This window comes from Rattus norvegicus, chromosome 5 (assembly GCF_036323735.1).
Source record: "Rattus norvegicus strain BN/NHsdMcwi chromosome 5, GRCr8, whole genome shotgun sequence".
Classification (NCBI taxonomy): domain Eukaryota; kingdom Metazoa; phylum Chordata; class Mammalia; order Rodentia; family Muridae; genus Rattus; species Rattus norvegicus.
The window spans coordinates 48,023,281-48,048,952 of NC_086023.1; positions in this window are offsets into that span (position 1 = coordinate 48,023,281).

Consider the following 25,672-nt stretch of genomic DNA (forward strand, 5'->3'; position numbering starts at 1 on the left):
ATATATTAATAGGAAGCATCTCAATAGGAATATGGTGGGATGGTTAAAAAAAAGCCACCTTGAAGGGCAATAGAAAAGCAATAAAATGACAATTAAAATGTAAAAATTAAATGCATATACTTATAACATAGAATAATTAATTAATATCTATGTAAGACTGAAGTATTCATTTATAAGGGCCAGTGACACTTTCACTAATCAAATCAAGAAAAGTAATGATATTGAACAGTTTATTGATAAGCTGGGCATTGATTTTCAAACATTGCTGTTCTCCAGAATCACTCATAGAGCCTTATATTTTTAATAGTAGTGCCCTATCCCACCATTCTTACCTAACTGGTTTGTAGACCTAGTCCTGTGATTTAATCTTAAACAGAGAAATAGTATGTGAGATGTTTTATACAAATTCAAGTATTCAAAGACATTTTAGATATGTTATCTTATGAATATGACCAGAGTAGCATTACTAGGAAATTGGAACTGAAAAGAAAAGAACGAGACTTAGCAGTGCTGTCCAGGAAGGCTTTATTTGAAAACTATACTCCTTGGAAATGCTCAAGTAGAAGGTGAATTATATTATGGTAGGGTTCACAAAAAAAGGGGGAAAATCAGGTTATTACCTTCTTAGTTGAATAGATAACCTTAAAATGACCTTATGACTGTGATGTTTGTTGTAGTTCAAACCTAGGCTTTCTGCTTTCTTTTGACTTTCCCATAAGTACTCCTGATTCAATCAATCTTTCTTCCTTTCTTTCCTTCTTTCTTTCTTTCTTTCTTTTTTCTTTTTTTCTTTCCTTCTTTCTTTTTTCTTTCATTCTTTTTGTCCTTTGTTTTCTTGATGGTTTGCATTCTCATTAGTTGGAGAAAGAATGATAGAGTGGTTCTCTTTCTTTCTTTCTTTCTTTCTTTCTTTCTTTTTCTTTCTTTTTTCTTTCCTTCCTTCCTTCCCTCTTCCTTCTCTCTTCTTTTCTTTGCTCTTTCTTTTTTCTTAAAGTAATAGTAACCAGAAAAGAAAATCAGGTAGTCCCAAAATACTGTTTCAGTTATAGCATTTCATTGGACTCTGATTACCAAAATATCTTACCCACAGAGGCACATGACAAAATATTTTTAGTCTTCAAATAAAGTAGAGGTTTAGTATGCTTATGATGCTTATGTTAGTTCATTAAGACTCATTTAATAAAATGCTATAGACTTGTGTTTTTATGCAACAGAAATGATTTATAGCTGGGAAATTCAAGATCAAGATAAGTTCCAGGGAGTGAAAAGATGGCTCAGTGGTTAAGATCATGCACTGCTCTTACAGAGGACCCTAGTTCAATACCCAGCTGACAGCTCACTAATACCTGTAACTTCAGCTCCAGGAGTTCCATTGTCTCTGGCTTCCATGACATTAGCATGCCAATACATATAGTTACATACATATACATGTAGTTAGAAAGAATAAAATCAATATTTCCTTTTAAAATTATGTTCAAGATGAGAAGATTAGCCATTTGTCGAGGGTGTTCTACTTGAGATGTAAACAACTTTTGTGCCCTTTTATGTATGGAGAATTAAAAGGTTGCCATCCCACCCCCATGACTCTTTCATGAAGTTGTGAAAATAATCTCTTCAAAACTATGGAGCCCTCTTGACCCAATCAAACCCCTGAAGTTTTTGTCCTATTGCATTGGATTCTAGCCTCCAGCATGCACATTTTAGAGAAACCCAAAGAGTCAGTCCATGGACACTTGGCTCCTTATCAAGGTCCAGACCACTTCTTGTAGGATAGTCTTGGTTCTTAAGAGGTCTGGAATGTTCAGGTTAGTCTTATGGACATTGGAGGAAGTTGTGTATACCTATGGAGACTCTAGCTCTTTATTTTCAGTTGTTTAGTATTCACAAAGATGACACAAACCTTTGCTTATATTGAAATTCTCAATTGAGTTTGGGTTTTGAAGGTAATAGTTAATATATCACCATGCAGATAATTCCATTGCATGATTTACAATTGTTTAATTTAAAGCACAGCATATTATGTGAATGGTTATATAATGTTATCCATGCCAAAGACATGAGTAATTCTGTATAATATTGAGTGCAAAAGGTTACATTTGGAAATAGATGAATATCCATACATACTAATATACATAAATATATATTAACATATACACATGTTTTATTGTTGTAACTTTTCTGGAAGATTGCAGGCAGAGTGTTTGGCCAAAATATTGAAGGCTCTACACAACCAAAAGAAGGTTTCCCAAACTCCCATTCTATAGTTTGCATAGATACTGTAGTTGAGTTATCTGTTACTACAAACTCTTGTCTTCAATATAGTGTCTATAGGGTCATTCTTAATATGTAGCATTCCTCATTTTAGAAATCAACCTCAAAATCTTGGTTGGGTAAGACGATAAAGAGAGATGTTGAAGAATTGTCTGAGGTAGCATTCATTGTGAAGTGTACAGTAATGAGTATATGAGGCTTTCTTCCAAAGCCTCACAATACAACAATGGTATTTTTATTGCCTTTCCTTCAGTAAAAGAGACTGAGCTTTTATCAGAATGAGAGGATGTACATGTGGTCATTTAGCTCAGTAGAGAACTGTGATTTGAACCCAGATCACCTGACTTAGCCTATAGATGCATCTGTTTTATAAGAAATCATTAACTAATAGAAGTTTTTATTTTTACGTTTTAATTTTTTGATTTATGTTACTACTAAATAATGAGTTCTCTTATTTAACTTTAAAAAGTTAATCTGAAGTAACAAAGTTGAAGTCAAATACTACATGGTATTTTTACTATACTTCTAATTAGTGACACTTCTGGCTAGAAAGTTTCATGTAATTTTACGTAATTAAGAAATGTGTGAATCCCTATTAGTGTATCCTTTACAGAGTGGAGGTCCCAACTTGCCCACTGTTTTATCATGTGCACCATTTAATCTAAACTAGAACTGCTAAGACCAAATTCACTTCACAAAATTGGATCTTACATGACCTCCTTTTGGAAATATTTGGAAGGTAGTTCAAATTATGCTGAGTACCTTAAAGTGAAAAAATATACCTTATTAAAATGTTGAATAGTTCAGATATTTCTCAAAGCAAATCATATTTCCATCAGTAATTCCATACTAATGAGGTTTATTAGGTCCACTTCAATCAAGGCATATAAGTTCCATTACTTCTGAAGAGACAGTGGTATTTGGTAAGATGTTTCAATTATGAGATGAACAAAAAGGTTCATTTTTACTTTTAATAGGCATATTTTAAATTTTTATTTGGAAGTAGTATAACAGAATTTCTTCCTTTTTTGGTTTATGTTCAAATTAATTTGAAGCCCAAGCACCTAAGACTTCAGTCAGCTGGCATTTTAAACTCTGTATCACATGAAAAGCTTCTAATGTAAGAATGTTGGGTTTCTTCACAATTTGACAGACCTTGGTTATGGAGAGGTAACCTCCAATCATTGAAACAACATGACTAACCACCATATTTAGCCATGTCCTCACTCTGTTATATGCCTGACATCAAATGTGATAGCCAGGGCTAAAGCACAGCTAGGTGCTTGTTCTCAGCCTGAACAAGCAAGCTTAATTATGACCTCCAGATAAAGGTATAGCCATTAAGCCACTGAATTATCAGACAGTCTCCCTTATTGTCTGATAATAAATCACAGCTAAGCAGAGCAAAGGAGTCAGCACTCACACTGCTAATCCTTGGGAGGTTTGGAAGGGCCTGTCTCTCCTAAGGATTGTATCTATTTATATTGCTCTCACAGTCCCCAAATGGCCTCTGCTTATCTCCAGCTTTAGATAATTTATGCTTCTGGTGTGTCACCTCACTGCTGAAACTGTTATCATGATAAGGAGGTTTAGGAAATCTGATCCACTGAAATGCTAATCCCCATGGCAATTACTCCACAAAATAAGTTTTCCTCACTGATTTGCTTTTGTTTATTTGAGACTACAAATGTGGATTTTATGATTACAGTTTGGAACAATTGTTTAGCTCCAAAACAAAATAAGCATTGGATTTGATGAGCTTTCTCTTTAGACAAGAGTTGTTGGGCAATTTATACTGATTCAAATGGCCAGATGGCCTCCACTCTGTCTGACACTGATCAAATAGATGTACAAATATTTTTATTTTCACACAGGATGATCTTGAGAATAAAATTTGTTGAACACTCCCCTATAGTGAACTTCTGTTCCAAGATGTATGCATCTTAATTATGATTCTTTAATATGAAATAACTTTGATGGGAAACTAGTTCATTTAGAAATATAATGCCCATCTTGGAATTTTATTAAGATGACGTTTTGTTATCCCTTACTGCTGGCCAAGTTTTATGAAGCCTTATCTCTGAGAATTTTATGAGGTTGTTTGACAAGTAGTTAAATCAATTACTTCTCAGTGACATAAAACATTCTTAAATGACCATTCCAGGAAAACTGTTCTTACTAACATAGTAGAATAGAAATTTGTAATGCAGGGTTAGTTGCCCTTATAAACAGGCAAGTTAGACTTAAAGTAGCACTGTATTTCACTATTTATTTTTTCTCAATATGATATCTATGTTTCAAGGATTGGAAAGGGTAAGGTTATCCACCTGTCAGAATTGGTCACCGATTACTTGCATCTTCTTCCATTGAGTATTAATGCCACGCATTGGGGAAGTAATCATCGGAATGATAAAGTAGGCAATGATATAATTCAGCCTTCAGATTTCATTACACTTAAAGTCACCTAATAGAACACTTGATATTTTTAATATGAGTTAAAGGCTTTCTCCCTAAGCTATTGCTGATGGCAGAAATGATGGAAAAGAAAAATATCTCACTTTATAACTTCTACAATTCTCTTTCCTTTGGGTATATTTCAGTGCAAAGCACTTCTGTAGGTGGCTGCACAAATGGTTCTTTAATTCCTCTTTAGAAACATAAGAAACACGTCTGTATTTTAACTAGAAAATGAAATGGCGACAGTACTCGTTCACAGGTAATTGTTTTATGAAGGATTCCTTTCTGCACTTTGAATGCAAACTGAGAGAAACTTTCAAAACTTTCTCTTTTAAGAAACTTTTTAAAAAAAAATAATCAGGATTGGTAGTGACTGTATTACAGGGACTAATGATAGCTGAATTTTACAGGAGATGAAGTCAATTGCTAAATGACACACTTCGATGCTCTGGACTCAGTTTGATATTCTGCTTTACCTAGGAACATTTTGAGATGGAATTTTGTTTTTATCTTATTTATTTACTTCTATTTATTCCAATGTCTTTGGATATAAACTTAAATGTCTCAAATGACAATAGACTTTTCTAACAGAATCATACCTGGTTTCACTGGTGTATGCCTATATTATATTACATTACATTATCTTATAATAATGCTCTAAGTAATACTTCTATAACACTGACAAATGGATTATTGCTCTAGAACAGAAATGCCTATTTAAAGAAGAAAAGCCAGAAGATGTTTTTTTTATTTTAAACACAAAGTATGATTCGAACAGAAAATTCAAATTATTTGGATTTTGAAACTGTTCATACTTTAGCTCAGTGGGGGAACACTTGAGTAGTATGAGTGACATTCTATATTCAGTCATCAGCAATACACACACACACACACACACACACACACACACACACACACACTACACCTACTGCATTATTTGGCTTTATTTGTAAGGTTAGAAAATTAAATCAGATTTCCTGTATTTTTAGGCTAGGAGCTTTTTGCATTTTACATTACCTTTGACAGTTGTGTCTGTGTTTTCTATGGTATCTTCTGCCCGTGATATTCTCTCTTCTATCTCTTGTATTCTGTTGGTGATGCTTGTATCTACGGCTCCTTGTCTCTTCCTTTGATTTTCTATATTCAGGGTTGTCTCCCTTTATGCTTTCTTTTTTGTTTCTATTTCCATTTTCAATTCCTTCACCTGTTTGGTTCTGTTTTCCTGTAATACTTTCAGAGACTTTTGTGTTTCCTCTCTAAGGGCTTATACTTATTTACTTGTGTTTTCCTGCATTTCTTTAAGAGAGTTCTTTATGTCTTTCTTAAAGTCCTCAATAATTATCAAAAAAATGTGATTTTAAATCTAAATCTTGCTTTTCTGGTGTGTTTGGATATCCAGTATTTTCTTTAGTGGGAGAACTGGGCTCTGATAATGCCAAGTAGTCTTGGTTTCTGTTGCTTAGGTTCCTGCACTTGCCTCTAGCCATTGGGTTGTCTCTGGTGTTTGCTTGTATTGCTGTTTCTGAGACTGACTTGACCCTGCTGTAGGTCTCTGTCAGCACTCCTGTAGAACTGTTTCCCTGTTTTCTTTCAGCCTTTCCTGAGAACAGGTGCTCTGATTTTGGGTATATCAGTGCTCCTGGAGACTGTCTTCCAACTCTAGACACAGGCAGGAATCAAAGGGTCCTGCCCCCGATTGCTCATGTAGGTCTTTGCACCCAGCACGCACAGTTGGCATTAAGCGATTCCCTCTTGGGTCTGGACTGTGGGCCAAGGGTAAGTCTCCTCTGATTTCTCAGGAGTATCCACACTTCTGAGGGTCTAGCTCCCTCCCCCACAGAAGATCAAACTTAAGGATAATAGGTATAGGAGAAAGTGAAGACTCCCAACTTAAGGGGCCAGTAAATATATTCAAAAAGATTATAGAAGAAAACTTCCCTAACCTAAAGAAAGAGATGCCCATAAACATACAAGAAGCCTATAGAACTCAAAATAGATTGGACTAGAAGAGAAATTCCTCCTGTCACATAATACTTAAAACACAACATGCACAAAACAAAGAAAGAATATTAAAAGCAGTAAGGGAAAAAAGGTCAAGTGACATATAAAGGCAGACCTATAAGAATTACACCAGACTTCTCTCCAGAGACTATGAAAGCAAGAAGGTCCTGGACAGATATCATACAGACCATAAGAGAATACAAATGCCAGCCCAAGTTACTGTATCCAGCAAAACTTTCAAATAACATAGATGGAGAAACCAAGATATTCCATGACAAAATCAAATTTATGCAATATCTTTCTACAAATCTAGCCCTACAAATAATAATGGATGGAAAACTCCAACACAAGGAGAGAAACAACACTATACAGAAGGCAATAATATAATTTCCTTTCAATGAAACCGAGAGACAAAATACATAATTCCACCTCTAACAATGAAAATAACAGAAAGTGACAATCACTATTCATTAATATCTCTCAACATCAATGGATTCAGTTCCCCAATGAAAAGACATAGACTAACAGAATGGATATGTAAAGAGGACCCAGCATTTTGCTGCATGCAGGAAACACACCTCAGAGACAAAGATAGACACTACCTCAGAGTAAATGGCTGGAAAACAAATTTCCAAGCAAATGGCCTGTAGAAACAAGCTGGAGTTGCCATTCTAATATCAAATAAAGTTGATTTTCAATCAAAAGTCATTTAAAAAGATAAGGAAGCATACTTCATACTCATCAAAAAAAAATCCACCAAGATGAACTCTCAATCCTAAATACCTATGCTCCAAATGCAAGAGCACCCACATTCATACAAGAAATCTCACTAAAGCTCAAAGCACACATTGCATCTCCCACAATAATAGTAGGAGATTTCAACACCCTACTCTCATCATTGGACAGATCATGGAAACAGAAATTAAACAGAGACAGAGAAACTAAAGAAGTTATTGATCAATTGGATTTAACAGATATTTATAGAACATTCCATCCTAAAACAAAAGGATATACCTTCTTCTAAGCACCTCATGGAACCTTATCAAAAATTGACCATATAATCGGTCACGAAACAGGCCTCAACAGATACAGGAAGATCGAAATAATCCCATGCGTGCTATCAAACCACCACGCACTAAGACTGGTCTTCAATAACAACAATAATGACAGAAAGCCCATTTATACATGGAAGTTGAGCAATGCTCTACTCAATGACAACTTGGTCAAGAGAGAAATAAAGAAAGAAATTAAAGATATTTTGGAATTTAATTAAAATGAAGATACAACATTCCCAAACATATGGGACACAATGAAAGCGGTATTAAGAGAAAAACTCATAGCTCTGAGTGCGTGAAAAATAAAAAACAAAACAAAACAAAACAGGAGAGAGCATATATCAACAGCTTTACAGCACACCTAAAAGCTGAGAAAGCATTTGACAAAATCCAACACACCTACAAGATAAAAGATAAAAGTCCTGGAAATATCAGGAATTTGAGGCCCCTATCTAAACATAGTAAAAGCAATATACAGCAAACCAGTAGCTAACATCAAACTAAATTGAGAGAAACTTGAAGCTATCTCAGTAAAATCAGGGACTAGACAAGGCTGCCCACTCTCTCCCTACTTATTCAATATAGTACTCAAAGTCCTAGCCAGAGCAATCAGAGAGCAAAAGGAGCTCAAAGGGATACAAATTGGAGGGGAAGAAATCAAAATATCACTATTTGCAGATGATATGATAGTGTACTTAAGTGACCCCAAAAGTTCCACCAGAGAACTATTAAACCTGATAAACAACTGCAGCAAAGTGGCTGGGTATAAAATTAACTCAAATAAATCAGTAGCCTTCCTCTACTCAAAAGAGAAACAAGCCGAGAAAGAAATTAGGGAAACGACATCCTTCATAATAATCCCAAATAATATAAAATATCTTGGTGTGACTTTAACCAAGCAAGTGAAAGATCTGTATGACAAGTACTTCAAGTCTCTGAAGAAAGAAATTGAGGAAGATCCCTGAAGATGGCACTATCTCCCATGATCCAGGATTGGCAGGATTAATACAGTAAAGTTGGCCATTTTGCCAAAAGCAATTTACAGATTCAATACAATCCACATCAAAATTCCTACTCAATTCTTTATAGAGATAGAAAAGGCAATTTGCAAATACATCTGGAATAAGAAAAAACCCCAGGATAGCTAAAACTATCCTCAACTATAAAAGGACTTCTGGGAAAATCACCATCCCTGACCTCAAGCAGTATTACAGAGCAATAGTGATAAAAACTGTATGGTATTGTTACAGAGACAGGCAGATAGACCAATGGAATAGAATTGAAGACCCAGAAATGAACCCACACACCTATGGTCACTTGACTTTTGACAAAGGAGCCAAAACCATCCAGTGGGAAAAGATAGCATTTTCAGCAAGTGGTGCTGGTTCAACTGGAGGTCAACATGTAGAAGAATGCAGATCGATCCATGCTTATCACCCTGTACAAAGCTTAAGTCCAAGTGGATCCAGGACCTCCACATCAAACCAGATACACTCAAACTAATAGAAGAAAAAGTGGGGAAGAGCCTTGAACACATGGGCACTGGAGAAAATTTCCTGAACAAAACACCAATGGCTTATGCTCTAAGATCAAGAATCGACAAGTGGGATCTTTTAAAGCTACAAAGCTTCTGTAAAGCAAAGGACACTGTGGTTAGGACAAAACGGCAACCAACAGATTGGGAAAAGATCTTTACCAATCCTACAACAGATAGAGGCCTTATATCCAAAATATACAAGGAACTCAAGAAGTTAGACTCCCGAGATCCAAATCACCCTATTAAAAATGGAGTTCAGAGCTAAACAAAGAATTCACAGCTGAGGAATATCGAATGGCTGAGAAGCACCTAAAGAAATATTCAACATCTTCAGTCATAAGGGAAATGCAAACCAAAACAACCCTGAGATTTCACCTCACACCAGTGAGAATGGCTAAGATGAAGCTTATGGCTGAGATAAAAACTCAGGTGACAGCAGATGCTGGCGAGGATGTGGAGAAAGAGGAACACTCCTTCATTGTTGGAATGACAGACTGTTAAAACGATTCTGGAAAACAGTCTGGAGGTTCCTCAGAAAATTGGACATTGCACTACCTGAGGACTCAGCTATACCTCTCTTGAGCATATACCTAAAAGATGCTCCAACATACAACAAAGACACATGCTTCACTATGTTCATAGCAGACTTATTTATAATTGTCAGAAGCTGGAAAGATCCCAGATTCCCTTCAACAGAGGAATGGATACAGAAAATGTGGTACATCTACACAATGGAATATTACTCAGATATCAAAAACAATGACTTTATGAAATTCATAGGCAAATGGATGGAACTGGAAAATATCATCCTGAGTGAGGTAACCCAATCACAGAAAAACACATGCACTCTTTGATAAGTTGATAATAGCCCAAATGCTCAAATTACCCAAGATGCACAGACCACCTGAAACCCAAGAAGTCTGACCAAAATGCGGTTGCTTCACTCCTTCTTTAAAAGGGGAACAAGGGCCTGGAGAGATGGCTCAGCGGTTAAGAGCACTGCTCTTTTTCCAGAGGTCATGAGTTCAAATTCCAGCAACCACATGGTAGCTCACAACCATCTGTAACAAGATCTGATGCACTCTTCTGGTGTGTCTGATGACAGTGTACTCATCATATACAAAATGAATAAATAAAATCTTATAAAAAAAGGGGGGGGGACAAGAATACCCTTGGGAGGAAATAGGGAGGCAAAGTTTAGAACAGAGTCAGAAGGAACACCCATTCAGAGCCTGCCTCACATGTGACCCAGACATATACAGCCGCCAACCTAGATAGGATGATTGAAGCTAATAAGTGCAGGTTGACAGGAACTGGATATAGATCTCTCCTGAGAAACATAGCCAGAATATGGCAAATACATAGGCGAATGCCAGCAGCAAACCACTGAACTGAGAACAGGACCCCCATTGAAGAAATCAGAGAAAGGACTGAAAGACCTGAAAGGGCTTGAGACCCCATATGAACAACAATACCAACCACCCAGAGCTTCTAGGAACTAAGCCACTACCCAAAGACTATACATGGACAGACCCTGGGCTCCAACACATAGGTAGCAATGAATAGCCTAGTAAGGGCGCCAGTGGAAGGGGATACCCTTGGTCCTGCCAAGACTGAACCCCCAGTAATCGGGATTGGTGGGGGGAGGGCGGTAATGGGGGGGAGAATGGGGAGGGGAACACCCACACAGAAGTGGAGGTGGAGGGGTTAGGGGGGTGTTGGCCTGGAAACCAGAAAAGGGAATAACATTTGAAATGTAAATAAGAAATACCCAATTTAATACAGATGGAAGATAAAAAACAAAAACAGAACAAAAAAAGAAAAAAAAGTACATGTGCATGTTTGTAGAAGTGTATGCTTATTCACCCCACTTGTTCAATATTTTACTAATGTTAAAAGTATTTGTGAAAACATAAGACTAAATCACCAGGCATTCTTAAACATCTTGGTAATTATCTGCTACTATAAATGATTTATCTGATATTGACGCTAATTATTAGTAAAAGCACAACAGCACATTTGCACGAGTTCAATATTTGATAATAACAGTTGGAACACAATTATTTTTCTACCAGAAATTTTAAATTTACTTTAAATAATGGTAATTACTCATTACTATGTGTGTTTACATGTTCAAATAAAGAAGTGGCTTTCTGGAAAAAAAAATATTTGTGATACCCAGGAAGCCCCACCCTCTCAGAAGAGAAAGGGAAGGGGAGGAACTCTTTAAGGACAGTCATCAGGATGTTAAAATGAATGAATGAATGAATGAATGAATAAATAGAGAAAATTGTAAATCAATAAAATAAAAACACCAAATACAAAAGCAAAAAAAAATCAAAAACCAAAAAAGAAATGTGGATTATATATGTCTCATTTACTCTATTTTGAGGTTCAGTGACCCCTTCCCAGAATCTCCAAAAGTGTATTAAAAATATATTTTAAAAAACTTTTTTTTGCTGTTGATAATTTTTTTTTTACAAAAGTTAAAAGATTTATCAAGTGAATTAAGCATAGAGTCTTTAAAGCAGATTTCATACAAATTGAGATAATCTTATATTTTTGACTGTTTTTGTAAGGGAATTTTCCTGGATTCACCAGCTTTCAGTCAATACCATCTATGTCCTCCTCAATTTCCCTGTTCTTCCCCTTTTGTCCCAGGTACTGGCTTTTCATGCTGCTCATACTAATTCCCGAATCACACACAGGGCACAGAGTAGCGATACGTCAAAGTATTCTCTTACTATGAAATTGCCTTTTTAATGACAGCAAAGCAGTAATAAACTTCAGCCCTGAGAAGAGAAATGTTAAGCATACAAGTTTTGAATGTTTATAAAAAACATTAAATAATGCTTACCTTTGACCTGACCTAACAAAGGTCACTGAAATATCTCAAACATTTTCATTCCCTGTGAGATAATAAAAGAAATAAAGAGAGTTAGAAAGAGATAGAGAGAGAATGAGAGAGAGAGAGAGAGAGAGAGAGAGAGAGAGAGAGAGAGAGAGAGAGAGAGAAGGTGATTCTATATAAGAAAATTGTGGCTTTTGAGTATTCGTTTTCATTGGCCCAAATTAATAAATGAGAGATATATTTTCCATTAAAAATACTTGTAGCTACTTAATCTTGAAAGTTTTTTCAAGTTAGGATTAATGAAAGGATTAATATAGGCACATTTGCTATTTTATAGCTTTAGATTTAATGTAGCTATTAATTAATTTATAATATTATTAATTAATATTATTAATTATTTATACATAATATTATTTTTATTATGACTCTCTATCACACAATATCTCTCCCTCACTCTCCCCCTTCTCTCTCTCTCTCTGTCTCTCTCTGTCTCTCTCTGTCTCTGTCTCTCTCTCTCTCTCTCTCTCTCTCTCTCTGTCTTCACTCTTCCCAAATACATTCTGATCTCCTTAAGAATGAAAATGACTCTGATGAATCTATGACTTTTATTTATTTGTTGCACTGAGAATAGTGGTTGACTCAGAGTCACAGGAAGTTAATATGAAAGTATACAAAATAACAAATCAAAATAGAATACTCTGCTTTCTCTTTTATGGTAATAATGCCGTTTGTTGTTGTTGTTGTAGTTGTTTTATATAAAAAATGAAAGCAAGTAAGGTAAGGTAGAGATATTATAGATAAAGATCAGTGTAGAACACCACAAAAATGGTATCTTTCCACAGGACACTCTGAAGGTAGGCTTAGGAATTATGTACTTGCAAGAGAACTCTGATGGGGAAGGCAGTAGGAAAACAACTGGTCATGTAAGTTCATAGCAAAGCTGAGTGGCAGACCACTGTAAAAATCTGAGAATGTTTTATTCAGGAAGTTGTCTCCTCTACCAATCTGTTCACGGTTATCCCCTACTTTCTCTTCTATCAGGTTCAGTGTCTCTGGTTTTATACTGAGGTCTTTGATCCATTTGGACTTATATTTTATGCAGAGTGATAAGTATGAATATGTTTGCATTTTTCAACATGCTTTAGCAGACTGTGTGCAATAAGCTAAGCAAAAGCAATTGAGATGAAGATTTTATTTTGATATTAGTCCTCCATTATATTTGGAGTTGGTAAGAGTTGTTTCCAATTCTATAGACTGCCTCCTTGTCCAATTGCCTTTAGACAAGGCAAAGAACAATTGACGTCCTTTGCCTTACAGAAGCTTTTCAATTTTATGAGGTTCCATTTATTAATTTTTTTATCTTAGTGCCTGTGCTTTTGGTGTTCTCTTCAGGAAGTTGTTTCCTGTACCAATCTGTTCAAGGTTATTCCCCACTTTCTCTTCTATCAACTTCTGTGTCTCTGGTTTTATGTTGAAGACTTTAATTCATTTGTACTTAAATTTTATGCAGAGTGATAAGTATGAATATATTTGCATTTTTCTTTCTTTTTTTTTTTTTTATTAACTTGAGTATTTCTTATATACATTTCAAGTGTTATTCCCTTTCCCGGTTTCCGGGCAAACATCCCCCTCCCCCCTCCCCTTCCTTATGGGTGTTCCCCTCCCAACCCTCCCCCCATTGCCGCCCTCCCCCCATAGACTAGTTCACTGGGGGTTCAGTCTTAGCAGGACCCAGGGCTTCCCCTTCCACTGGTGCTCTTACTAGGATATTCATTGCTACCTATGGGGTCAGAGTCCAGGGTCAGTCCATGTATAGTCTTTAGGTAGTGGCTTAGTCCCTGGAAGCTCTGGTTGCTTGGCATTGTTGTACTTTTGGGGTCTCGAGCCCCTTCAAGCTCTTCCAGTTCTTTCTCTGATTCCTTCAATAGGGGACCTATTCTCAGTTCAGTGGTTTGCTGCTGGCATTTGCCTCTATATTTGCTGTATTCTGGCTGTGTCTCTCAGGAGCGATCTACATCCGGCTCCTGTCGGTCTGCACTTCTTTGCTTCATCCATCTTGTCTAATTGGGTGGCTGTATATGTATGGGCCACATGTGGGGCAGGCTCTGAATGGGTGTTCCTTCAGTCTCTGTTTTAATCTTTGCCTCTCCCTTCCCTGCCAAGGGTATTCTTTTTCCTCATTTAAAGAAGGAGTGAAGCATTCACATTTTGATCATCCGTCTTGAGTTTCGTTTGTTCTAGGGATCTAGGGTAATTCAAGCATTTGGGCTAATAGCCACTTATCAATGAGTGCATACCATGTATGTCTCTCTGTGATTGGGTTAGCTCACTCAGGATGATATTTTCCAGTTCCAACCATTTGCCTACGAATTTCATAAACTCGTTGTTTTTGATAGCTGAGTAATATTCCATTGTGTAGATGTACCACATTTTCTGTATCCATTCCTCTGTTGAAGGGCATCTGGGTTCTTTCCATTTTCTGGCTATTATAAATAAGGCTGCGATGAACATAGTGGAGCACGTGTCTCTTTTATATGTTGAGGCATCTTTTGGGTATATGCCCAAGAGAGGTATAGCTGGATCCTCAGGCAGTTCAATGTCCAATTTTCTGAGGAACCTCCAGACTGATTTCCAGAATGGTTTTACCAGTCTGCAATCCCACCAACAATGGAGGAGTGTTCCTCTTTCTCCACATCCTCGCCAGCATCTGCTGTCACCTGAGTTTTTGATCTTAGCCAATCGCACTGGTGTGAGGTGAAATCTCAGGGTTGTTTTGATTTGCATTTCCCTTATGACTAAAGATGTTGAACATTTCTTTAGGTGTTTCTCAGCCATTCGGCATTCCTCAGCTGTGAATTCTTTGTTTAGCTCTGAACCCCATTTTTTAATAGGGTTATTTGTTTCCCTGCGGTCTAACTTCTTCAGTTCTTTGTATATTTTGGAAATAAGGCCTCTATCTGTTGTAGGATTGGTAAAGATCTTTTCCCAATCTGTTGGTTGCCGTTTTGTCCTAACCACAGTGTCCTTTGCCTTACAGAAGCTTTGCAGTTTTATGAGATCCCATTTGTCGATTCTTGATCTTAGAGCATAAGCCATTGGTGTTTTGTTCAGGAAATTTTTTCCAGTGCCCATGTGTTCCAGATGCTTCCCTAGTTTTTCTTCTATTAGTTTGAGTGTGTCTGGTTTGATGTGGAGGTCCTTGATCCACTTGGACTTAAGCTTTGTACAGGGTGATAAGGATGGATCGATCTGCATTCTTCTACATGTTGCCCTCCAGTTGAACCAGCACCATTTGCTGAAAATGCTATCTTTTTTCCATTGGATGGTTTTGGCTCCTTTGTCAAAAATCAAGTGACCATAGGTGTGTGGGTTCATTTCTGGGTCTTCAATTCTATTCCATTGGTCTATCTGTCTGTCTCTGTACCAATACCATGCAGTTTTTATCACTATTGCTCTGTAATACTGCTTGAGTTCAGGGATAGTGATTCCCCCTGAAGTCCTTTTATTGTTGAGGATAGCTTTAGCTATCCTGGGTTTTTTGTTATTCCAGATGAATTTGCAAATTGTTCTGTCTAACTCTTTGAAGAATTGGATTGGTATTTTGATGGGGATTGCATTGAATCTGTAGATTGCTTTTGGTAAAATGGCCATTTTTACCATATTAATCCTGCCAATCCATGAGCATGGGAGATCTTTCCATCTTCTGAGGTCTTCTTCAATTTCTTTCCTCAGTGTCTTGAAGTTCTTATTGTACAGATCTTTTACTTGCTTGGTTAAAGTCACACCGAGGTACTTTATATTATTTGGGTCTATTATGAAGGGTGTCGTTTCCCTAATTTCTTTCTCGGCTTGTTTCTCTTTTGTATAGAGGAAGGCAACTGATTTATTTGAGTTAATTTTATACCCAGCCACTTTGCTGAAGTTGTTTATCAGCTTTAGTAGTTCTCTGGTGGAACTTTTGGGATCACTTAAATATACTATCATGTCATCTGCAAATAGTGATATTTTGACCTCTTCTTTTCCGATCTGTATCCCTTTGATCTCCTTTTGTTGTCTGATTGCTCTGGCTAGAACTTCAAGAACTATATTGAATAAGTAGGGAGAGAGTGGGCAGCCTTGTCTAGTCCCTGATTTTAGTGGGATTGCTTCAAGTTTCTCTCCATTTAGTTTAATGTTAGCAACTGGTTTGCTGTATATGGCTTTTACTATGTTTAGGTATGGGCCTTGAATTCCTATTCTTTCCAGGACTTTTATCATGAAGGGGTGTTGAATTTTGTCAAATGCTTTCTCAGCATCTAATGAAATGATCATGTGGTTCTGTTCTTTCAGTTTGTTTATATAATGGATCACGTTGATGGTTTTCCGTATATTAAACCATCCCTGCATGCCTGGGATGAAGCCTACTTGATCATGGTGGATGATTGTTTTGATGTGCTCTTGAATTCGGTTTGCCAGAATTTTATTGAGTATTTTTGCGTCGATATTCATAAGGGAAATTGGTCTGAAGTTCTCTTTCTTTGTTGGGTCTTTGTGTGGTTTAGGTATAAGAGTAATTGTGGCTTCGTAGAAGGAATTCGGTAGGGCTCCATCTGTTTCAATTTTGTGGAATAGTTTGGATAATATTGGTATGAGGTCTTCTATGAAGGTTTGATAGAATTCTGCACTAAACCCGTCTGGACCTGGGCTCTTTTTGGTTGGGAGACCTTTAATGACTGCTTCTATTTCCTTAGGAGTTATGGGGTTGTTTAACTGGTTTATCTGTTCCTGATTTAACTTCGATACCTGGTATCTGTCTAGGAAATTGTCCATTTCCTGAAGATTTTCAAATTTTGTTGAATATAGGTTTTTATAGTAAGATCTGATGATTTTTTGAATTTCCTCCGAATCTGTAGTTATGTCTCCCTTTTCATTTCTGATTTTGTTAATTTGGACACACTCTCTGTGTCCTCTCGTTAGTCTGGCTAAGGGTTTATCTATCTTGTTGATTTTCTCAAAGAACCAACTTTTGGTTCTGTTGATTCTTTCTATGGTCCTTTTTGTTTCTACTTGGTTGATTTCAGCTCTGAGTTTGATTATTTCCTGCCTTCTACTCCTCCTGGGTGTATTTGCTTCTTTTTGTTCTAGAGCTTTTAGGTGTGCTGTCAAGCTGCTGACATATGCTCTTTCCTGTTTCTTTCTGCAGGCACTCAGCGCTATGAGTTTTCCTCTTAGCACAGCTTTCATTGTGTCCCATAAGTTTGAGTATGTTGTATCTTCATTTTCATTAAATTCTAAAAAGTTTTTAATTTCTTTCTTTATTTCTTCCTTGACCAGGTTATCATTGAGTAGAGCATTGTTCAATTTCCACGTATATGTGGGCATTCTTCCCTTATTGTTATTGAAGACCAGTTTTAGGCCGTGGTGGTCCGATAGCACGCATGGGATTATTTCTATCTTTCTGTACCTGTTGAGGCCCGTTTTTTGACCAATTATATGGTCAATTTTGGAGAAAGTACCATGAGGAGCTGAGAAGAAGGTATATCCTTTTGCTTTAGGATAGAATGTTCTATAAATATCCGTTAAGTCCATTTGGCTCATGACTTCTCTTAGTCTGTCGACCTCACTGTTTAATTTCTGTTTCCATGATCTGTCCATTGATGAGAGTGGGGTGTTGAAATCTCCCACTATTATTGTGTGAGGTGCAATGTGTGTTTTGAGCTTTAGTAAGCTTTCTTTTACGTATGTAGGTGCCCTTGTATTTGGGGCATAGATATTTAGGATTGAGAGTTCATCTTGGTTGATTTTTCCTTTGATGAATATGAAGTGTCCTTCCTTATCTTTTTTGATGACTTTTAGTTGGAAATTGATTTTATTTGATATTAGAATGGCTACTCCAGCTTGCTTCTTCTGACCATTTGCTTGGAAAGTTGTTTTCCAGCCTTTCACTCTGAGGTAGTGTCTGTCTTTGTCTCTGAGGTGTGTTTCCTGTAGGCAGCAGAATGCAGGGTCCTCGTTGCGTATCCAGTTTGTTAATCTATGTCTTTTTATTGGGGAGTTGAGGCCATTGATATTGAGAGATATTAAGGAATAGTGATTATTGCTTCCCGTTATATTCATATTTGATGTGAGGTTATGTTTGTGTGCTTTCATTCTCTTTGTTTTGTTGCCAAGACGATTAGTTTCTTGCTTCTTCTAGGGTATAGCTTGCCTCCTTATGTTGGGCTTTACCATTTATTATCCTTTGTAGTGCTGGATTTGTAGAAAGATATTGTGTAAATTTGGTTTTGTCATGGAATATCTTGGTTTCTCCATCAATGTTAATTGAGAGTTTTGCTGGATACAGTAATCTGGGCTGGCATTTGTGTTCTCTTAGGGTCTGTATAACATCAGTCCAGGATCTTCTGGCCTTCATAGTTTCTGGCGAGAAGTCTGGTGTGATTCTGATAGGTCTCCCTTTATATGTTACTTGACCTTTTTCCCTTACTGCTTTTAATATTCTTTCTTTATTTTGTGCGTTTGGTGTTTTGACAATTATGTGACGGGAGGTGTTTCTTTTCTGGTCCAATCTGTTTGGAGTTCTGTAGGCTTCCTGTATATCTATGGGTATCTCTTTTTTTAGGTTAGGGAAGTTTTCTTCTATGATTTTGTTGAAGATATTTACTGGTCCTTTGAGCTGGGAGTCTTCACTCTCTTCTATACCTATTATCCTTAGGTTTGATCTTCTCATTGAGTCCTGGATTTCCTGTATGTTTTGGACCAGTAGCTTTTTCCGCTTTACATTATCTTTGACAGTTGAGTCAATGATTTCTATGGAATCTTCTGCTCCTGAGATTCTCTCTTCCATCTCTTGTATTCTGTTGGTGAAGCTTGTATCTACAGCTCCTTGTCTCTTTTTTTGGTTTTCTATATCCAGGGTTGTTTTCATGTGTTCTTTCTTGATTGCTTCTATTTCCATTTTTAATTCCTTCAACTGTTTGATTGTGTTTTCCTGGAATTCTTTCAGGGATTTTTGCGATTCCTCTCTGTAGGCTTTTACTTGTTTATTAATGTTTTCCTGTGCTTCCCTAAGTGTGTTCAGGTCTTTCCTGAAGTCCTCCAGCATCATGATCAAATATGATTTTGAAACTAGATCTTGCTTTTCTGGTGTGTTTGGATATTCCATGTTTGTTTTGGTGGGAGAATTGGGCTCCGATGATGGCATGTAGTCTTGGTTTCTGTTGCTTGGATTCCTGCGCTTGCCTCTCGCCATCAGATTATCTCTAGTGTTACTTTGTTCTGCTATTTCTGGCAGTGGCTAGACTGTCCTATAAGCCTGTGTGTCAGGAGTGCTGTAGACCTGTTTTCCTCTCTTTCAGTCAGTTATGGGGACAGAGTGTTCTGCTTTCGGGCGTGTAGTATTTCCTCTCTACAGGTCTTCAGCTGTTCCTGTGGGCCTGTGTCTTGAGTTCACCAGGCAGCTTTCTTGCAGCAGAAAATTTGGTCTTACCTGTGGTCCCGAGGTTCAGGTTTGCTCGTGGGGTGCTGTCCAGGGGCTCTCTGCAGCGGCAGCAACCAGGAAGACCTGTGCCGCCCCTTCCGGGAGCTTCAGTGCACCAGGGTTCCAGATGGTCTTTGGCTTTTTCCTCTGGCGTCCGAGATGTGTGTGCAGGGAGCAGTCTCTTCTGGTTTCCCAGGCCTGTCTGCCTCTCTGAAGGTTTAGCTCTCCCTCCCACGGGATTTGGGTGCAGAGAACTGTTTATCCGGTCTGTTTCCTTCAGGGTCCGGCGGTGTCTCTGGCAGGGGTCCTGCTGCTCCTGGGCCCTCCCCCATGGGAGCCCAGAGGCCTTATACAGTTTCCTCTTGGGCCAGGGATGTGGGCAGGGGTGAGCAGTGTTGGTGGTCTCTTCCGCTCTGCAGCCTCAGGAGTGCCCACCTGACCAGGCGGTTGGGTCTCTCTCTCACCGGGTCTGGGAGCAGAGAGCTGCTGCGGGCCGTGATCCGCGGGTGTGGGACTTCCGGTAAACACAGAACGTGCCCGGTTCTAGAGAAATTCTGCTTCCGTGTGTCCCAAGCTCACCAGGCAGCTTTCTTGCAGCAGAAAATTTTGTCTTACCTGTGGTCCCGAGGCTCAAGTTCGCTCGTGGGGTGCTGCCCAGGGGCTCTCTCATATTTGCATTTTTCAACATGTAGACACTTAGTTTGGCCAGCATCATTTGTTGACAATGCTGTTATTTTCCAATGTGCATTTCTGTTTTCCTTATATAAAATATTAGGTGTCCCTACATGTGGATTTATTTCTGGGTTTTCAATTTAATTTCCTTGACCAATATATCTCTTTATGACAACATCATGTGGTTTTATTAAATAACTAAAGAAACTAAACATTGATCTGGAGAGATGGCTCAGTGCTTAAGAGCCCTGAGTGCTCTCCCAGAAGTCCTGAGTTCAATTCCCAGCAACCACATAGTGGCCAACAACCATCTGTAATGTGTCTAAGGACAGTGACATTGTATTAATACATAAAATAAATACATCCTAACAAATAAAAAAACCCAATGGTTTTAGAAAAGAAACTATATACCAAACAAACTAAAGAATCCAATTTAAAGTGGGACATGGGTCTAAACAAAAAATTCTCAGTAGAGGACTCTCAAATGACTGAGAAATACTTAAAGAAATGTTCAGTCCACCTAACCATCAAGGAAATGCAAATTAAAACTACTTTGAGATTTGATCTTACATTTGTCAGAATGACTAAGATCAGTAACACAAGTGACCGTTCAACCTGTCTATAATGGAGATCAAGGGGACACTTACATTGCTGGTGGAAGTAAAATGTTGTACAGCAACTATGGAAATCAATATAGCAAGAAGTTCCTCAGAAAATTGGGAATTGATCTACCTCAAAGCCCACTTATACCATTCTTAGACATGTACCCAAAGAACACTTCATCATACCACAAGGACACTTGCTCAATTATGCTCATTGCTGCTTTATTCACAATTCCTAGAAACTAAAAATGATCTAGATGTCCCTCAACTGAAGAATGCATAAAGAAAGCGTGGTATATTTACACAATGGAGTACTTATTCAGTGGTCTAAAAAAGAGACATAAGGAAATTTGCAGGCAAATCAATGAACTAGAAAAAGAAAATCTGAGATAACTCAGACTGAGGAAGACAAATATTGAATGCATTCACTTACAAGTGGATATTAACCATCAAGGAAATTATATTTAAGCCACAGTCTGTGAATCTAGAGACACTAGGTATAGAGGAGGGCTTTTGGTGGGACACAATGATCTGCCTGGGAAGGATAAATAAGATAGATTTTACAGGTGATCTTAGGGCAGGTGGGAATGGTAGTGGGAGGGTTTAGTTTGGAAGAAGAGAATTCAGGTAGAGACAGCTGGAATTGAGGGGCATTTGAGAGGCAGCCTGGAAACCTAGTGCAGTGGAAATGCCATGGAATCTGTGAAGGTGATCCTAGTGATGCCTCTTAGTAATGGGGGATCAGAAGTCTGAACCGGCTATCCCTTGTAACCAGGCAAGTGGCAGGACTGTGGTGCCTTTGGTGGAATTGTTGGCTGAGGAGATCTAGTGGAGATCACCAAGCAGTCCAGGCTAATGCTAGCAAGGACAGACAGTTGATCTCTGCAAACTGACAGTGTGGCCTCATTGCAGAGGACAATATTCATACAGCTCACTGAAAATAGAGATGTTTTTCTGGTGTCTGCATAGAGTCCTCACCTCTATGTTCTTGTACCTTATAGTCTACTGAAAGAGAAATATGGGCACTAACCCAGCCACAAATCCCTCAACCTACAATCTATCCTGCCTATTAGATATACTGGGGCAGTGATAGCACAAAACTTGTAGAAGTAGCCAAACCAATGTTTAATTTCACTTGAGACCCCACTCCAGAAGAGGAAGCCCATGCCTACTACTGCTTGAGTGGTCAGGAACCTGGGAACGGATATTCAAGAGACCTAGGGTAAAACCAAACACAACTAGTCTTTAAAATTTTTCACAAAATGACTCCTGCAGCCATCAGAGAGGTCTTTTCAGAAAGCAGGTGGAGTTGATGCAGAGACATATAGCCAGACTATCTATTCAGACAGAGAGAGAGAGAGAGAGATGCCCAAAATTGAAGGTATCCATAGGATTTCTCCCCTATGAGCTCAGGAATCCCAAGGGAGATGGGGCAAAAAGATTGTACGTCAGAGGGAATGGAAGATACCAGGAGAACATGGCCTACTGTATCAACTAAGTATGGTATACATGAGTTCACAGAGACTAAAGCCCAAATCGCAGGGCCTACAGTGGCCTACAACAGGTCCTCTGAATATATGTTGCTGCTGTTAACTTGATGTTTTCCTGGAACTCCTAACTGTGGGAGAGGGTGTGCCTTATACTTTTGCCTGCCCTTGAGACTCTTTTCTTCCTGTTGAGTTGCCTTGTCCAGGCATGGTGTGAGGGTTTTTGTGCTTTTGTATTGTTTTACTGTATTTTTTTTCTGTCCTGTTTGGTTATTTTCTCTTGAAGGCCTGTTTATTTCTAATGAAACACAGAGAAGGAATGGATTCTGGGATGGAAGGGAGGAGGTGGTGGGAGGAGTAGAGGGAGAGGAAACTGGTCAAAAGATATAGTGTATGAGAGAAAAAATTATTTCCAATTTGAATAAGAAGGATCTACTTTGATACCTTTTTTATATTCTCAAAAAAAGTATTTTGACAATTTAAGGTAGTGATATTTGCAACTTAGAAATAAAATAAAGACAAGAAAAAATAGATTTTTTTTTTACATTGGCCACAGAAGGAGAGAAATTTTGTCCTAAGCATTCATCCAGAGTTTTAGGCCTGCAATAATCACAAAATCAAACAAAACCAAATGACCACATGTTGTGGTTTGAGTTAAGCAAACAGCTAGGGAAAACATGGTGATCACCAGGTATCTGTGTAAACTTACAGTTGGTTCTCACGTTATGCATGTGTATTCATGTGAGGTGTTGACCCTGCTTTATGAAACCTTGCTTGAAAAAAAATGCACTGGTTTTAGGATTTTATTAGATTTCTTCCAGAAGAAAGAATTCCAAACCTCTTATAAATCTTGCCAGTCTCCCTAAGTCTGTGAAAAATATTAGAATACTCTGAGCAAAGGTGAAATGCTCTGTTTATTTTCGCTCCTATTTTTCAGTGGGGAAATCTCAAAGGCAAGGGCAGTTTTGTGCAGAGTTCTGACTGTTTTGTGTCTAAGCCTCACCCATCATTCTCATAAGAGATCACAAGCTAAAGACTAACCTTGAATGAGAGAAAGGACAAAAGAAGACATCAGTTTTCAAAAGGAAACTTGAGGAAGACAGAGACAGGAAAACGTTGCCAAAATGAGCTTTAGACATCTGATCCCCTCCTTCTATAGTTAGACATGATGGCACTGACCTTTTAAGTAGCTTAAACATATCCATCTAAACAGTTTATTAATGCTTTCTCTGGAACTGGAACTTTTCATAGTTCTTACTTTCAAGCTTTTATCCTAATATCAATTTGTCTTCCTTGTAGGTATGTAGGGAAAAGAAAACCTGTGTTCAGGTCATTTGCTAGGCTCTTAAGCTATTAAACCTAATGTTGAATCACCATAATTTAAGGGAGAATACGGCCGTGGTTACAGAGGTACGTCTGGGATATTGGTAATAGAGAAATGAGTACAAACTGACTGAGAAAATAAAATGAATACCCATTCTTTGCCATTGATAATATCAAGAAGCCTTTGTGCTATTTGCATTCATGCTTTATTCATGTAGGTGTCAAGACATGTTTTGTTGTAGACAAGGGAAGACCATTTTGGGGTGCAGATGCTGGCACTGCCTGAGCTGAAGAACACAGTGCATTGAATGAACATATTCCGCATGTGCTTGTGGTATCAAATTCTTCATCACAGAGCAAGGAGAACGTGTAGAAAATTTGTGCCCATTAAGTGGTTTGATAGCTTGAGAAGGAGTGACCTGCCAGCATCTCTGCATAACTTGACTGGCACTATAGGAGGAATGAGAGACTGTAAGGAACATTTGTCCCTCGTAGATAGTGTGAAGAGAATTTGACATAGCCATGATAGTTTACCTTTCAGAGTCTTTGGCATTCTTCTTAATGACAATATCCAAAAGCACTGGTATTTTTTCAATTAAATTCTGTTGCTGCTGCTGCATATTTCTCTTTTAATCTCTCTAGTGAAGGGAAGGTGATACGTCAACAGACATCCCCTCTTGACCTTGAGAGCGCAAGCAACACATGCAAGGTTCCTATTACAGTCCTTAGCTCAGTCAGCTTCCATGAAACCAAACAAACCTATTGCAGCGGCAGCAGCAGCAGCAGCAGCAACAACAACAACAACTAAAACAGCAACCAAAAATTCACCTATATTCTAATTTTTATAGTATGTATTAACTTAAATGTCAGAGAAGCTACACCCGTGAAACCACATCAACATGTCTGCCTAAGAAAACCTATGTTTTCAGTACCCTATTTTACTTTAGTTTAAAGTGAGCTAATTGCCAATATGGAGGAAGCTAAACAGATCTCAAAAAAAAAAAGTATGCTGTGATATAGAATGTTCTCTTGTCGCTTCTGTCAAGCAACTATTTTTAGACTGGTGGAAATTAAAAATGGAATTAATAAGAGACTAAAAAGAACACGTTCATGCACCGATTCATCTGGAGATCTCATTCTAAAGCAAGATCTAATAGATTAGTGACTACATGAAAAGACTTTTAGAAGGAGATCCTATGTTTTATAGTCTTTGCAAAAAAAACATGTGAAATAATGGCAATCCATTATTCTCCTTGTCAAGAATCACTTTACCTCTATGACTCTGAAAGGGATCTAACTCATCTCCCAGTGCCTCCTATGATGAACAGGAGGGAAAAATGGCATGACTGGGATGCATGGGGACTCAGAGATTATAGAGGCTGTAGGGAATTGACCTACATCCTCTGCATACTTGCTATAGCTCAGAAGCTCGGTGTTCCTCTGGTATTCCTAAGAGTTGAGGTGGGGGTGGGGAAGGGGCTGTCTCTGACTCTTTTGATGGTTTGGGTGACCCTTTTCCTCTTACTGGGTTGCCTCATCCAGCCTTGATGTGGAGGTGTATGCCTGGTCTTACTGTAGCTTGTTGTTGCTCCTGGGGAGTTGGCTCTTTTCTCAGTGGAGGTGTATTGTGGGTGGATCATGGGGAGAGGGAATGTGGAAGGAAGAGATGGGAGAGGGATGAAAAGAAAAACTGTGGTTGGGGTGTATATGTAAAAGAATAAAAAAAGGTATTTTAAAAAATCAGTACCTTTGAGACACACTACCCCCTCTTCCTTTCTTGTCCCACATTTCCAAAGGCTCCAATGCCCCTGCCTCATGCCAGTGGGAAGTTCAAAGCACTGAGCCCTGCCATTGGTATGCAAGTCTCCCCTTGAATGAACTTATTAAACCTACGAATGCCTAAGTCACTTACGTTCTATTGTCTATTATCGCAGTGATTTTCAGACTTTTGAGGAGATTT